Source organism: Lonchura striata, chromosome Z (genome assembly GCF_050655825.1).
Source record: "Lonchura striata isolate lonStrDom1 chromosome Z, ASM5065582v1, whole genome shotgun sequence".
NCBI classification, from domain to species: Eukaryota; Metazoa; Chordata; class Aves; order Passeriformes; family Estrildidae; genus Lonchura; species Lonchura striata.
In genome coordinates, this window is record NC_140740.1 from 81,218,696 (window position 1) to 81,233,822 (window position 15,127).

Genomic DNA, 15,127 nt, shown 5'->3' on the forward strand with positions numbered 1-15,127 from the left:
TAACCTTTGCAGAGCAAAGTCAGCCAGGTTGGAATCACTTTCAATAGACTTGGACTTCTACAGGAACATTGAGAATTTTTTTTTTTTAATCTGGAATGTGAATTCACTTCTGTCTATATGACCACATAATGTTCTGTGTAAGCCTCTACGTTGTGTTTCACCTCATTAAAATATGAGATGCTTAGAATAACTCTTTTTTAAATTTGATCTTTAATTTGATCTTTAATTTGATCTTTAACTGAATGTTTCTTAAATGTACATAAGAAATGAAAGAATTATTTTGAAAGTATTACATTTAGTTTTAAAAAGACATCCAAAAATATTTTTATATCTGTGTTACATAACCAAATGCAGGGGAAATTTTTATTCTGATCCTGAACAAACATAACTGCTGACAAGCTCAGAGTAAGCACTACTTTTGTACATACATTAATGAAAACAAAAGTCATTTATGAGCTGCTCACTGTTTCATTAATATTCCCTTCTTCACCTTATCTATTGCAATTGTTTTACACATTCAGATAGATGGATGGATAGATTCCTGTTGGAACACAAGATCTTTAAATAAGCTCAGAAAGAGTTTAAAGTCCATCTATTTTAGGAATAAATTCAATAGTTAAATCAATCAACACAAAATTTAATTACTATTAGTAAAATGGTTGGAAAAACATAAAAAATCAAAAACTAACCAACCATAGCTATTATAATTATCTCCAAGTGAATTGCAATCATTTGAGGATTAGATGTTTTTATGATTCATACAATTTGCACTGCCTATTTTTCCAAGCACTTTGTCTGTAAAAATGACCACAGCAATGACCTCTCCCAGTAATTTAATGAGGAAAAGGAGGTTCTCATGCAAATTACTACCACAAATATAAAATTGTTGCTTATGTAGCATTGAGTGGTAATCAAAATTATTCCATTCCTGCATCAATGTTAACTATTTAAATGCCAGGCTCCCTTCTGTGGAAGCACTATTTGATACACTGTGGTAGCAGGCCTGCTCAGAAAACAGTTTAAAGATACTAAACAAATACAACTTCTGGTATGTGCAGAAAAAAACCCTCAGGTATGTCCTGACTCGGCTGCACTCTTTACTTAGGATAGCACATGAACCATTACAATTTGATGAACCTCACAATGGCTACAATGCCCTAATGTAAAACAGATCATTACAGTTATTTTGGAATATAGGTTATCCCTTCTTACCTAGAAACCATGATTATTCAAATAAAGGGTGAAATTTTCCCTAGCATACTAGGAGAACAAGAGCTTTGAGAGGAAAATTGAAAGAAACTGTAAAGACTAGAATCTCTAGGGTGGAGAACCTATTTGTTTTTAGAGACTCTGGGATCAGATCCCATGCATCAGTCCTTCCTGCTTTTACAAATAAGATAAATATATATACATTTATTACTGTAATGTTAATTTTTGACTTTATGATGTTTGTAGAGGAAACTGTAGAATGTTTCTATGACATCACACTCAGATAGCACTGCCCCACAGAAGTGCAGGTTTATTAGCTGTATGGAACTCCCACCTGAGCATTTGAACAAGAAATTAATTTTGCATAAATGTGAAAGGGGTGGGTTAAATCGGAAACATTTAAGCTGGCATTACTAAAACCAAATTTAGGACACTGAGAACAATTTCCCTCCTTTGTATGCAATAGCAGTTCAGCAATGCAGAATGAAAATGCAGAGGGGTCTATATCACAAAGAGATCAGTCCAACAAAAAGTGGTTATGTTTTTATATCTGATTTTCCAGGGTTTAGTTGAAATACCAATAAATATTTAGGTGATGAGAATTTTTTAGTGTATTCATGCAGGAACTAAAGCTAAAATAAAAATAAATGTTAATTCCAACTGAGCCACTAGGCTGCTTTGCTGAAGATTAGACTTTATTAAACATACTGAAAATTTATTACTTTAATGTATCATTTACAGTCTTTAATGTATGATACAAATTTGAGGATAAAGCACTGAAAAAGCCTACCCCCAGGACATGGTCGTGGCCCCAAGTTTCCTTGTGCTCAAGAAGCATTTGTACAGTGGACTTAGGTGAGAAGTCTAACTTGTAGATTGTCTTGTGTACAGTCAGGAGTTGGACTCAGTGATCCTCAGAAGCCCCTTCCATTTCAGGATATTCTGTGATTCTAAGTGGAAATTTTATACTTTTTATCGTAAAACACAACTGTTTATAATAAAATTTTATTTAATATTAAAACATAAATAACTCGAGTTTTGCTTTCTGTTACTTGTAAATTTTATTAATCACAATAGATAATACTTGACTGTATCCTTTAAAGTGCTTTGTGAACTTCTGTTTAATGTCTTTAGATAAATTTTAAAAATAAAGATGATCATAAAGTACTCTGATATTTAAAAGCAAACTCTCCTAGAAGACAGACTTGCTCAGTATTTCTCTGCATTTATTTGCCAGAAGTATTTCACATCAAAGCAGATACAAAATGTCTCCTTTGGTACCTTTTAGTATATTTAATAAGAAAACAACTAAGCTTTCACTTTAAAACCTGTAGTAAATTGATGTTTATAGAAACAGATATGTTATACCTTAGGAATATAGTTTCCTTGAATTTCTTCTAACATCAATAACAAGTAGTTATTTCTCTAATCATCAGCAAGTGCCTGACAAGTGTTAGCAAATCAGATGCTGACAACAAAAGAAGTGGTAGGAATGTATCTCTTCTTTTATTGGATTATTCATATCTCAGTTAAGCTTCCTGTAAAGTAATTAAATAGTAAGGCCTTCATCTAGAAGATAAATCATTCCTGCAAAACAGCAAGAGGAGAGCACAAGGAGAGAAAGAAGGGCGTGAAAGCTAGATAAATAGTTCATTTTTTTTTTTTTTATGCATTAGGTGTTAAAAAGGATTATGGAAATGAGATGCAATAGAGATGAATGCTCTCTTCTTGTGTTGAATGACTTTCAGGACAGGATTTCCAGCAGTTAATGGAGCTGTTTATCACATTGGAAGGTCACATGAAACATGGCTTTCAGAAGACTTCAGAATAAAATGCACTACATATGCTAAAAATAAAACTAGACCTCCACCTTCACTTATGTTTTTTTTTAATTCTAATGTTGTCATTTAATATCAAAGGAAAAATAATCATCATGATCATGGCAGCACTACTGAAATCAGAAAGTCATTCAATATCTGCTAGACTTCTCTGCAAGTTAATGAGATTTTTGTATAACACAGTCTTGGGGTAAAAATTAGATCAAGTGATTTTTGGGAGGGAGACAAACATATATCAAAATAACAGTATATTTCAAATAAGTTTTCAAGATTATTTTTACACTGTGACAACTAATATCAGTATTATTCCAAAGCATTCACCATAGCACTTCACACACAAAGATGGGCTGCTGGGTAACATGTGCGACAGACCCAAGTGGAATTTCTCTGCTGTTGCCAGGAGCAGGCACCAAATAAATTTTGTAGCTTCTCCATAATGCACAACTACAATTTCCCTGCTGACACAGATCTAAAGCTTAGAGCTTGTGCCCATTCTGATTTCAGTGCTGAAGCTTCCAACAGGAACAGCCCTGAAGCAGACAGGCCCTTACTGACAGGGTCACCTGGTCAGGAGTAACACAAAAAAATCCATTTCACACATCACCAAAAGTAACTTTTGCACTGTGCAAATCACCCTGTGCCAATACTACAGAGCTCCTAGAAACTTCATGGAGTACTCAAGAGAGATGAAAGGGTCTTGCACCAAGTGCACTGAGCTGATTCCCAGCTCCCAAGGTGGAAGGCTGTCAATAAAGGAACTATGCCCTTTTATTTTCTCAGGATTTTCTTAATGCTCTGCCAATGCCTGCCAATGCCAATGTCATGGCAAACACCTTCCATGCAGGACATGCTGATTAAGAACAAGAAATAATTACCTTACGGTTTTGCCACTCCTTCATCTTTCTGATTCATAACGGCAGTGTCCAGAGGGAAATTGTGCAAATTAAGATTTTCTGCAGTTTTCTCTGGGATTGACAATACTGTGAGAAATTTAGAGTGGGATTTATTGGAAAGGAAATATTTTGACAAACATCCCAGGCTGAACAGTTTCTTTTGGGAAGAAAAAATGGTGCCAGTGAGTATCAAACTGTGAGTGCTTGTTCGCTCTCACCAAATCATCCAGTCTTTTGTCAGAGAATCTAAACTATCCTTTTTTTACTCACTTTTACACCCATAAACAGTTTTGCCTACAATGAATACACACACATTTCTAAATTAAGGTCTTTTTCCAGTTAAGGTGGTTTTATTTCAAACAAAATCAAATCAGTTTTGTACACACATTAAAACCTAAGACTTCTTTACTAAGAATATTTCAATTTGTACTTTAAAAAAACCAAAACCAACTGATTGCTTTGATCTTTTTTGTTGCGGTTTGTGTTTATTTCATTAAGTTATTGCTAAATGGTTCATTCTGTTATCCCTCCACATTTTTCCCAAACTGTTCTTTCCCTAAATTGTACTCTCCCTTAAAGCTTTCCCTCAAGTTATTCTCCTCCCTTTGTTCTAGTCTCTTCCCTGCCTATCAAGGCAAGCCTGCCCCTCTTTCCCTGCCTGTCAAGGCAACCCAGCCCTTTATCCCCGAATGTTCCCTGCCACTCATCCCCTGCTCCAACTCCTTATTGAAATACCCACTTGGAAATTCCCTAATCCATGTGATTTTACCTCTCCTCCCCTTGGCCCCACAGTGTTGATGTAATCCCCTTGCCCCACCCTTTAAATCCCTCTATTGTTTGATTTTCTGTATCCAGACCCTGGTTTGTAGCTGTATTTAATTCCTTGCACGGAAAGAGGAAAAAACCTTTATTGATTGCATGTTGGTTGTGCTTGCTCTGTAGTGGGTTAAAGCAGTCAGTAGCCATGTTGCTTGAATTCGTAATGTCTCTTGGAGTGGAGGAATTAATGTGGTTCTGGTCTCTAGGGTTCTTTGAGGTTTTAGTATTTTTTTGGCAACTAGGATTATTGTCCCTGACTCGTAGTTTTTACAGTAGAGGAGCACAGATTAAAATACCTATTGTGCTGGCCTTGGTGATAGTGATTTATAGGGCAGTTACAAAGATACTGGAGTCTGTTCAAGATATGTATGGCTTATGGTTTCTTCATCCTACCCTGCGTCCTAGTTCCAATAGTATGTTTTGGGGGTTTATTAGTAATTGCACCTGGTTTGTTAGAGGAGGAGCAGGGGATAAGGTTTTCCAGCCTCCACTTTCCTTGTTCTCCTTTGAATCTGTTATGTTACTATTTGAGAATGTTCAATTTCCCCTAAATGTTAAAGAGACCATCTTTATGGTATTTAATCTGGTAAACTTCCTTTATACAATCTGCAGCTTCTCTAGAGTGAAGGCTGAGATGTCCAGAGGAGCTGATGAAACCCCTCACCCAGGTGTGGAAAATTCTGAGTGGTGTGGAGAATGGGAAAATTATAGGCCAGACCCTGAAGGAATTTTCTGACTCTGTAGAGTGGGATTTTCCACGTGAACAAATTCAAACCCAGCTGAGGTTGGGGAATATCTGAAAGAGAAGTGCCGTGATCATTCTAAGGAGAAAAAACTCATTGAAATAAACTGGCCTATGCTTATCACACACTGCTAGATACTGTATGGTGGCAGAGAGAGGAAGGGGAGAAGGGAGATAAACCCGCAGCTATCCCAGTCACTCAGGCTGCAGACAACACCCCAGTTACTCAGGCTGTAGCTAAAACAGTGACCCTAAGCCACTGGCAGTCGCTGACAGAAAGAAGCACACAAGCAAAACCAGTCGGCCAGTGACCAACAACGATGATCCAGGAGAAGGACCCTCAAAGCCAATTACTGACACAAAAGCTGGAGTTAGGGCAACTGAGGCAGGATCAGAAGCCAACACTGAGTCCTATTCCCCAAGAACCTTTGTGAACTAAGAAAGGATTGCACTCGAAGACCTGATGAGTCTATAATGAGTTGGTTGGTCCATCTTTGGGATGCTGCATGGGAGGCTACAATTTTGGATGGTAGTGAAGCAAGGCATTTAGGATCCCTGTCACATGATCCCATTATTGACCAAAGAAAGATGAGGGGGGCTAACCCTCACAGCCTCTGCGCACAGGATCTGGAAAGTGCAGCTCAAAGATATCTGTGTGCAGATGACCTCTATATGCAGCAAACCCAGTGGAAGACTATAGAACAAGGAATTCAACATTTGATGGAAATGGCAGTGTCAATCTGAGATTGTCTTCTCAGATTATGTAAACAGTGTAAATCCAGTCTTGGTACCATGTACATCCGTGATGTGGTGAAAACTTGTACAGCCTGGGACACATGAATACACTTCTGTAGAAATAATGAAGTGGAATGAGAGGGATGAGATGCTCAAAATGGCAAAGAAGCTCCGAGCATATGCAGATGCTGTACATGGCCCAACACATGCCAGAATCGCAGCAGTGGAGACACGTTTGCAGAAATTGTAAGATAAAATGGAGGAGAATCACAAGAGACTCCGGGAAGAGATTAAAGAGGGTTTTCTCCAAATCTCAGCAGTACAGATCAGAGGTTTTGGTACCCAATGCAGACGTTGCCCAGATAGGGAACTCAAAGCCATTCAACTTGCTGGACATTGCAGAAAGGCAGAAGTGGCCGAAGCCACTCTACACTGATCCATGATGGTAGCCAATGCTCTGTGAGAATGGCTGGAGAGGTAGAAAAAGACAAATTGGCAGCATAGAGGAAAACCAGTTTGGGCTGCTGATGAGTGGAAAGACATTGCCAGCAGGGTAGAGAAACTATCTGTGAAAGTGTGCCATGTAGATGCCCATGTCCCCAGGAGCAGAGCCAGTGAGGAGCACCAAAATAATCAGCAGGTAGATCAAGCTGCAAAAATAGGGGTCAAAGATAGACAAGTGCAAAACATGTGACACTGCCAAAGAGCTCAGGTGATTTACTTCAAGACTTTCCCACCTACGAAAACTGGCCTTTAAACACCAGACTGCTATGCTGGGTCTATGTCAGCATAGTTGTGACACTTAGATTTTAGCAAAGCAAACACTAGGCCCTCCTTTGAGGCATAGTAAAAGCGATCTGCTTTTTCAGAAGTCCCTATGCTCATGCAAAAAACCAGATACAACATGTGGAATTTTCACAGTGAAAGGACAAGAGACATGCACATTTTCATAGGATTTCCTGTTTTGAGGGAGCTCTTTCCCAGAGGAATACCTTTGGAAATTCCACACAAACATTGAATGACTTGAACACTGTCAGGAAAACTTATTCATATATTTCGTAATGAAATTCAAAGAATGATAGGATGATTTATGTTGAAAGGGACTTTAAAAACCATCTAGTTCCAATCCTCCCATGATGGGCATGGATGTGACCCATTAGATCATGTTGCTAAAAGCCATATCCAACTTGGCCCTGGAAAGTCCCAGGAAGAGGGCACCCACAGCTCCTCTGAGAAACTTCTTCCCATGTCTCACCACCTCACAGTAAAGAATTGCAGTAAAGAATTGCCTCCTAAGATCTAATCTAAAGCTCTCCTCTTCCAGTTTAAAACCTTAATCTGCTGTTGTATCACTTCTCTTTTGTTTTAAAAAACCCTTTTTTGGTACTAGAAAGTCTCAGCAAGGTCTCCCTAGAGTCCTCTCTTCTGCAGGCTGAACAATCCCAAATGTCTTAATCTGTCTACAGGAGAGGTGCTCCAACCCTTGGATCATTTTTGTGGCCCTCCTCTGTACTCATTCCAACAGATAAATATCCTTCTTGTGTTGGGGACCCCAAAGCTGGATGTAGTACTAGAGAGGCAGAAAATACTCTTATCCTGCTGGTCACATTGCTTTTGATGCAGCTCAGGATATGGTTGGTTTCCTGGGCTGTGAGCACAGAATGCTACTGAATTCCCACCACTTTTAATAAAACAGTACTTCCTTCTCATCAGTCCTTGTAAAGATATCTCCCAGCTTATATTTCGCACAATGAAATTTCAATTACTTTTTCATTTTTAACTGGTACTATTGTATGAAGAATTTAATGGGGAAATTTTTTTCCTTTATTGCACAAGAATGGGTTTTTATTATGTTACTATATTCTATTCATTGAGCAATTACGTCTTAATCACAGAAAAATTGGGGAAAATCAAAGGCAGAAACCCCAGAGGATTATATCATAAAAGAAATTATAGGTATTGTAATGCTTTAGGACCAAGTACTGTGCCCCCACTCAACACCTCTGGAAGCCTTCCCAGCCCTTGTTGACCTCAGTTTGATTCCTGCCTTCTCCTTCCATCGACAGTGTAACTGTCTCAGGGTGCATTTCTGACAGCTTTGAGTCTGACACTGGGCCAGCTGTGCTACAACAAGCCTCAGTGCCTCTCAAGAACCCCCAGATTTTGGGTTCTGAACCGGCCCAAACACCTTTTCTCTCCATAGTGAAAAATCTGCAGTGACCTGCAGTGATTCTGCAACCTCTGACTGAAATGAAAGCATAATATGCTGAACTAGATAGGGAACAGTCAGTACTCAGAGGCTTTGTTGTGCCTGTACTGGTGCTGTGTCAGGGCCATGACAGATTTGCTTTCCTAACAATGTTTCTTCTCTGTAAATACCTAAAATTTGTCTATTCCACCTCAACAGACCCTAATTTCTGTCAGAATTATGAGCATATTATGAAAACCTAGCACCTTCAGGCTACAACAGCTGGCTGGAAAGGACATGGATCTGTAGTCATTTCCACATTTTCACAGAAAGGCTGAGCAGAGGCCAGACTTCCATCTGAAACTCCATTAAGTGCACAGTTTAATTTAACAAGTAGCAGTATTTCTGCTGCATATTTTCTGACCCTCATTGCTGTTTGCAGGGTGAATTGTTTTTATTGCTTTTGTGTCATTTTGTCTAGTGAATTTTCTTTTAAACCCCACTGAATATGATTATCACCCTTATTTCTCTGCCATAAATTTAGTTGCAGGATGCTTACTCTACCAATAGATCAATTATTTTAAACATTAGGTGAAAGGGTCTTCTAAGCAAATTTCTCCATCACACCTTAGAAGTGTCCTCTGCCTTTTCTTCCTCCTGTCGCTGTGTATTCAACACCTTTATGTCTTGCTGTGCATACACTCCCCTTTGGAACATACTTTTTAGTAATAGACTTTGAGGATAAGATATCTGGGGGACTCCACTAGGCTACTTCTTCTAGCATTAACTGCATAGTTAACATAATTTGCTTATATATAGCCCTGATAGTTACAAAAGCCATCTGTGGATAGTTTAAACCATTAAACTTCAGAAAGGGTTGTCAATCTGATTTGATTTACCATCAACACATCTAGAAACAAAGGAACAATCAAAACCCTGGCAAAGCTATATTTTGAACTGTCATCTCCCTCATAAGCCCATTGAGCTCACACTACAGTGCAGTTTACATTGTTTCTGTCATTTTAAACTACTGTGATTTTAAATAGTCTTAAAATCAGCAATCAAGTAATTCATCCATTCATGTGCTCTTCCCAAGTTTTAAAGTGTCAAAACAGTAATCTGTGTTGAAGGCAAAAAGATTTTTGTGGCTTTAGTCCAGGGAAGCTCTCATTTGTGATTTACGTGTTAAAAGCTATGAAACTAATCCTGATATTTCCTGGTAATGACATATAATAACATAAAACAACAAACATAAAGAATGTGACTGCATAAAACAACAAACCTTATGACATATTTAAATTTTATGACACACTAAAACCTTATGACACACTAAAAATAATCTTTCCTCCCCTTTTTGTATTAGCAATCCCTAAAAAGAAAATATAACAAAAGGCAGAAAAAACTGGTACTTTTTCCTTTAGTTTAATCACCAACTCTAAACTGATTTTTGGTCTAAAACCTCTGCTAAGAATAAAATATTGCATTTAAGTCAGATTACACAATATAATTAAACAGTTATTTTTTTGTTATTCAACCTCAATGAATGTGTATTAAAAGCTTATGATCAGTATAAACCACAAGATTTAATCAAGACTTACCTATTTTATGGTATAATAGTGGAAGTAAATATTTTAGCAGCATCATAGTGGAAGTAAAAGAGATTTTCAGAATGTATCAGAACAGAACAGGTAAATTTTATTTCCCATTATTTTGATGAAGCAGGAGCATTTAAGGAATACTAGATAAAAAAGTATTGTACTAAAATAGCTTGACTTGACAAGATTTGCCTGCAAGATGCTGCCATTTTGAGTGTCCATTTTCTGTAAATCTTTAACACTGACAATTGCCTCAGTTTTTCACTGTTTATACCTGACAACCAAATAAAGATGATGGACGCAGAAGCATGTAAGCAGTAATTTCTGTATAACTGCATCCAGTTGACACAATTTCTGGTTGCAAAATTTATTTTGTCAGTCAGTTTTATATGCTGCATGGCATATGTTCCTGAAGCAGATGCGGGCACAGTCATGAATTTGCTTTATTTCTTCAGCTTGTACATGGATGGATTTCTTGTGCTCTGTTGAATAGCTTTATTGCAAGTGACTGGTGCAGAACACAGTGGCTGGAATGTGCTGTGCACTGAGTACTTAGGTATCTTTCTTTCTGAAACAGGCACAGCATAACACTGCCCTTGGACTCCTCAGGAAGGACAACATAATAGACAGCACCAAGGATCCCACTGAACTCTAGCCTGATATGTCATTTATAATTACATGAAAACTTTTCTTCCACTTGGCTATAGAAGAACAAAATATTTTGCATCTGGATTTAAGTGGTTACCTAGTTCAGATGCGTATTTTAGCTGGGTTTTCTGCTTCATGTTGACACACTGACACTCTGAAGAACACACATACCATACGGTTCATTTTCACAGAAACAGTTTTGCTATTCCTCATATTTTTTCAGGTCTTAACTTCAAAGAAGTTATTTGATTTTGCTTTACTCAGTCTCCTGATAGATAACCTCACACTGTTCCCACAAGAAAAAAAAAAAAGAAAAAAAAGAAAAAAGAGAAAACTGGTGTTTAACTCCAGAGCATACCTTATAAAGTGAATGGTGTTTTCACAAGAAGTAGCAATTGTTCACCCCCTTCTATGTGCAGCTGTATGGGATAACTTCACAGCCATCCTGTCAAAAGAAAATTTTCATTGATACAAAATGATTTAATGTGAGAATAGATGATGAAGAAATCAAGAATTAAAAAAGTACATCCATTCACTGCATTTAGGCAAAATACCACGTGGTTCTAATCAGTACATGATCTAATCCTAGTCTCAGCAATGTTTTATCAAGCCATTGTCTGCAGAGACAGGAATAAGCTTCATAGACTGACAATGTAATTTATGTTTGTTATGTAATTAAGGAAAAGAAGGCTCAATGCTAATGTATGACTTAATTAACCCTAGTAGGTGTTAATAAAACTTTATCTGTGTAAAATTACAGAATTATTTTAGATCTCAAATCTAAAAGATTGGATAAACTTCTCATAATCTCCCTGAACTAATTGAAGAGTCTTATCTCTCATTCAAAATCCAAGTACAGAGAACAAATGTTGCTCGTATCATGTTCCTTTCTGTAGACTTCAATGATAATGGTCAAAAAATATAATAGCACTGGTTGCATTACATGAGTAATATCTCTAGATGATTAATGATTCTTGAATAATTTATCCATTGTTTGGGTCGGACAAAGACATATCTTCAAGAGTAGGGAAGCAAAGGTCTTTTCCCACATATACCCTTGTCTTCTTTGCATATTTTTTCTGTTCTGTGTGCATGGCAGACAGAGGCATGTGCCTGGTTCTTTTGCAGAACTGATGCAGCATTTTGTAAGACAGCTACCCCTAGAAGCTGTCCAGCCACATTTCACAGAGTAGGCAAGAGCATCTGTCTGCTGGTGTCTGTCTTACTCCCACCTCCCCTCACAACTTATATCAGGCTTCACCAAAAGATTATACAAAGCAATTTGACTGGGAGATGCTTGCATGTAACAGCAGAAGTGCTCTAAAGCTGTGTCCCTAGGAGAGCAAGTCCTACAAACACCACCACTACAGACATCTGTAAAAGATGTACCCTGAAAAGTGCATTAGCCTGTCCCTAATTCTGGCCACACACCTGTACCACCAGGCTCATGCTGTAACTCTAGGAGAATGCCACACAGCCACGCAACCCTCACCACAGGCAGACCTCACATTTCTGGCAGGCTGCAGCCTGAGAATCACAGAAACTCCAATGCTAAAACCTGGCATTTCATTTGCACAGAGAGGCAAGCTATTAGAAAGTTATCCATCAATACCTGATACATCAAGAAGAGGTATAAACTGAGTAATCTTACATGAGGTAGATCTTCAGCATGACAGGAGACTGATACAAGAAGCAAATAAAAAAAAAAACCACCTTTTTTGTGAGCCAAATATTTTATTTCCAAAATAATAAGGCTGTGAAATCCCTGAGCATTAACAACTAAGAGGAAACTCTCTTCAGAGACAATGTCTTTCTAACCCACAGTAACACAAAAATAAATAAATACTACTCAGTTGATGTGTTTATAATAGAAGAATTATCACCTCACCTGCAACTACTTCCCTATAGTATTTCAGTACAATCGTTATTACAGATTTGCTATGTGATACATCAGTTTTAAACATTAATCTGCTGATACCCTTGAAGCATCCCAATTATATCTCTACTGAGTATAACAGGAGCAAATCAGGAGAGACAGCATGCATCATTGCCAGACTAGAAGCACTTTTAATTCAGTCACGCTGACTTTCCAGCAGGGAGCTTAAAAACAGCTGAAAAATGAACTTTTCAGTGACTAGATTGATTGCAATTGAAATTTAATTGTCCCTGCTGTTTGTGTGACTAAGATCCTCACCTTGTCAATGGACTAGTTTTTGTAGCACCAATAAAAAGAATGTTTTTTCAGCTTTGACATGCACACCCGAGGGCAAGAATTTAAAAAAACTTGTTAAAATAACCAAGTATATAAGCTTCTGTTTTGCAAAAGAGAAGTACTTTATATTTCTTACAAGGATGTATCATCTTCCCAGATGTGCAGTTTATCTGTTTCCAGTATTTTTCGGATATTGAAAATACAGTAACTAATTCAGGAACTGAACTAGCATTAAATTTTAATTAAACACAGCTCTGCCAACCCCCTGTTGCCTCGCTCCCCAAAAAAACAGGAAGTGTTGGTGTGCAACTTTCTGCACTGACACATAAGAATTGCTTAATTCTTCAGTCTAAGACATATTGGCACTTCAAAAATCTGATGAAGTTAAATTATTAAATTATTAATTCAGTTAATTCCATGAAAAAAAATTGAAGTCAGTAACAGACTCACTTCATCTTTAAGAATAAAGCTGTAAGTGCAGAGGGAGCATCTGTGAAAAGTACTTTGGGAAGACTGCACTATACATGTTCTTTTGATTTTTCATGTTAAAGCAAAAATTCTCTTAAATTGTGCTAATAGCTCATTTTTATTTCAGTTAATAACTTCAGGCCAACATTATAAAATATAACTTAATGTCTTCCTGACAACAACATGTAGGAAAAGAGGAGTAGGAAGCTTTAGAAAATTAATTAAAATGAGAGACATGGCATTTTATGATCATTGTGCCACACATGAACTGAACAAAGAACAAATGCCAAGCTAGAGACTGTCAACTTATTAAGATCCATGTATGGTGAATCTCTCTTGTGATTTATAAAGTGTTAGAACAGGCCTGAAAGTATCAAAAATACTTCCACGGGAGAAAGTATCTTTAAGCTAGCAGTAACTTGCTGACTAATGCTCACAGGAAAATGAAGGTGAACTCCTAAAGTGCATGGAAGCAGGGCTTTGAAAAGAGGGCCTTTCCTCCTGCTGGATTCACTTGGTCTGAGAGAAAAATGAGTAGGATTTTAATTGAAGGATATATGAGGGAGAAAGCTATTCTTTCTACAGAAGGAATTTAAAAAGACTGGTTTTCATCACAATTTCTGTTCCCACACCCTCCCAGACAGTTTGTGTCCTATTGTGTCCTATTCCAGCTAGATGGGAATCTCACTGTGAAAAATATTATTGCTTTTTTTTTTTTTTTTTTTTTTTTTTTTTTTTTGTGGCTAGACTAGACACACAGCAACAATTAACTTGTTTGGAACTCAGAGATTCTTCTGCTGAGATTCTTCATAGGGTTGTAGATAATTCCTTTGTCCCTACATGCAAAAGCAATTTTGGGAAGTCTGGAAAGCTGGGTTCGTTTCCTTCTATTGCAAGTTAGTTTGGAGATTAGTTCAAATACAACAGGAAAACTCCTGAACCTAAATGTGTTTATGACACAAAGATCCTGAATTAATAGCTATCTACAGACTCCTACCTAATTTCAACTGAAGAGACTACCTATAATTTAAAAAGAAGACATATCTCATGGACTGATTTCTAACACTACCCCTCCTTGAGAAAACTGAGAAAGAAAGCAATCCACATTTTCACAAAATCCAACCAGCATCTCTAAAACTACCGATGAAGGATAGACAAATGCACGCTACTGAAGTAAAACCTTACATTTTTTCTAACATATGTATCTAAAAGTGGGAAAAAACTACAGAACTAGAAAGTCAGTCTTGACGTATCTTTAGGAATCTACCAGAAGAAGCTCTAAACTGGCAGAAGGCTTATACAGAATGAAGGAAAATTAAAACCAGTAGAGACCAGGTAAGGGATGTTATGAGTTTCACCAGCATTCTCATTAAGGCATTCCTGTGAAACATCCCTCTTCCTATTCCCAGCCTTGGTAGATGATTCTGTAGAGGTATCAAATTGCTGGTGCCTGAACAACTTGAAAGTATCTTTGAGAGTTGAATTCATGTGGGTTTTTTTGTTTTGTTTTGGTTTTTGTTTTGTTTTGTTTTGTTTTTTTGTTTTGTTTTGGTTTGGTTTTTTTTTGTTTGTTTTGGTTTTTTTTTCCTTAAAAATAAAAAAGAAGTTCACGTTACAGTGCTGCCATCACAGCTGTCATGTGGGGTTCAAATCTTGTAAGAAGAGCTCCTGACCTCTGCAGTTTTTTTGGCTCCCCATCAATTACAACACAGTGTAAAATGGAGAGTGAAGACCCCAGATAAATTGGTTTTCTCCTCTTTCATTAAGATGTTAAAAATAG

At 37.4% G+C, this 15,127-nt stretch overlaps 1 pseudogene; it reads left to right on the forward strand.

The window, feature by feature from the left end:
* Positions 1-1,511: 1,511 nt before the first annotated feature.
* Positions 1,512-14,076, forward strand: LOC146763905 (uncharacterized; annotated as a pseudogene).
* The last annotated feature ends 1,051 nt before the right edge of the window (positions 14,077-15,127 follow it).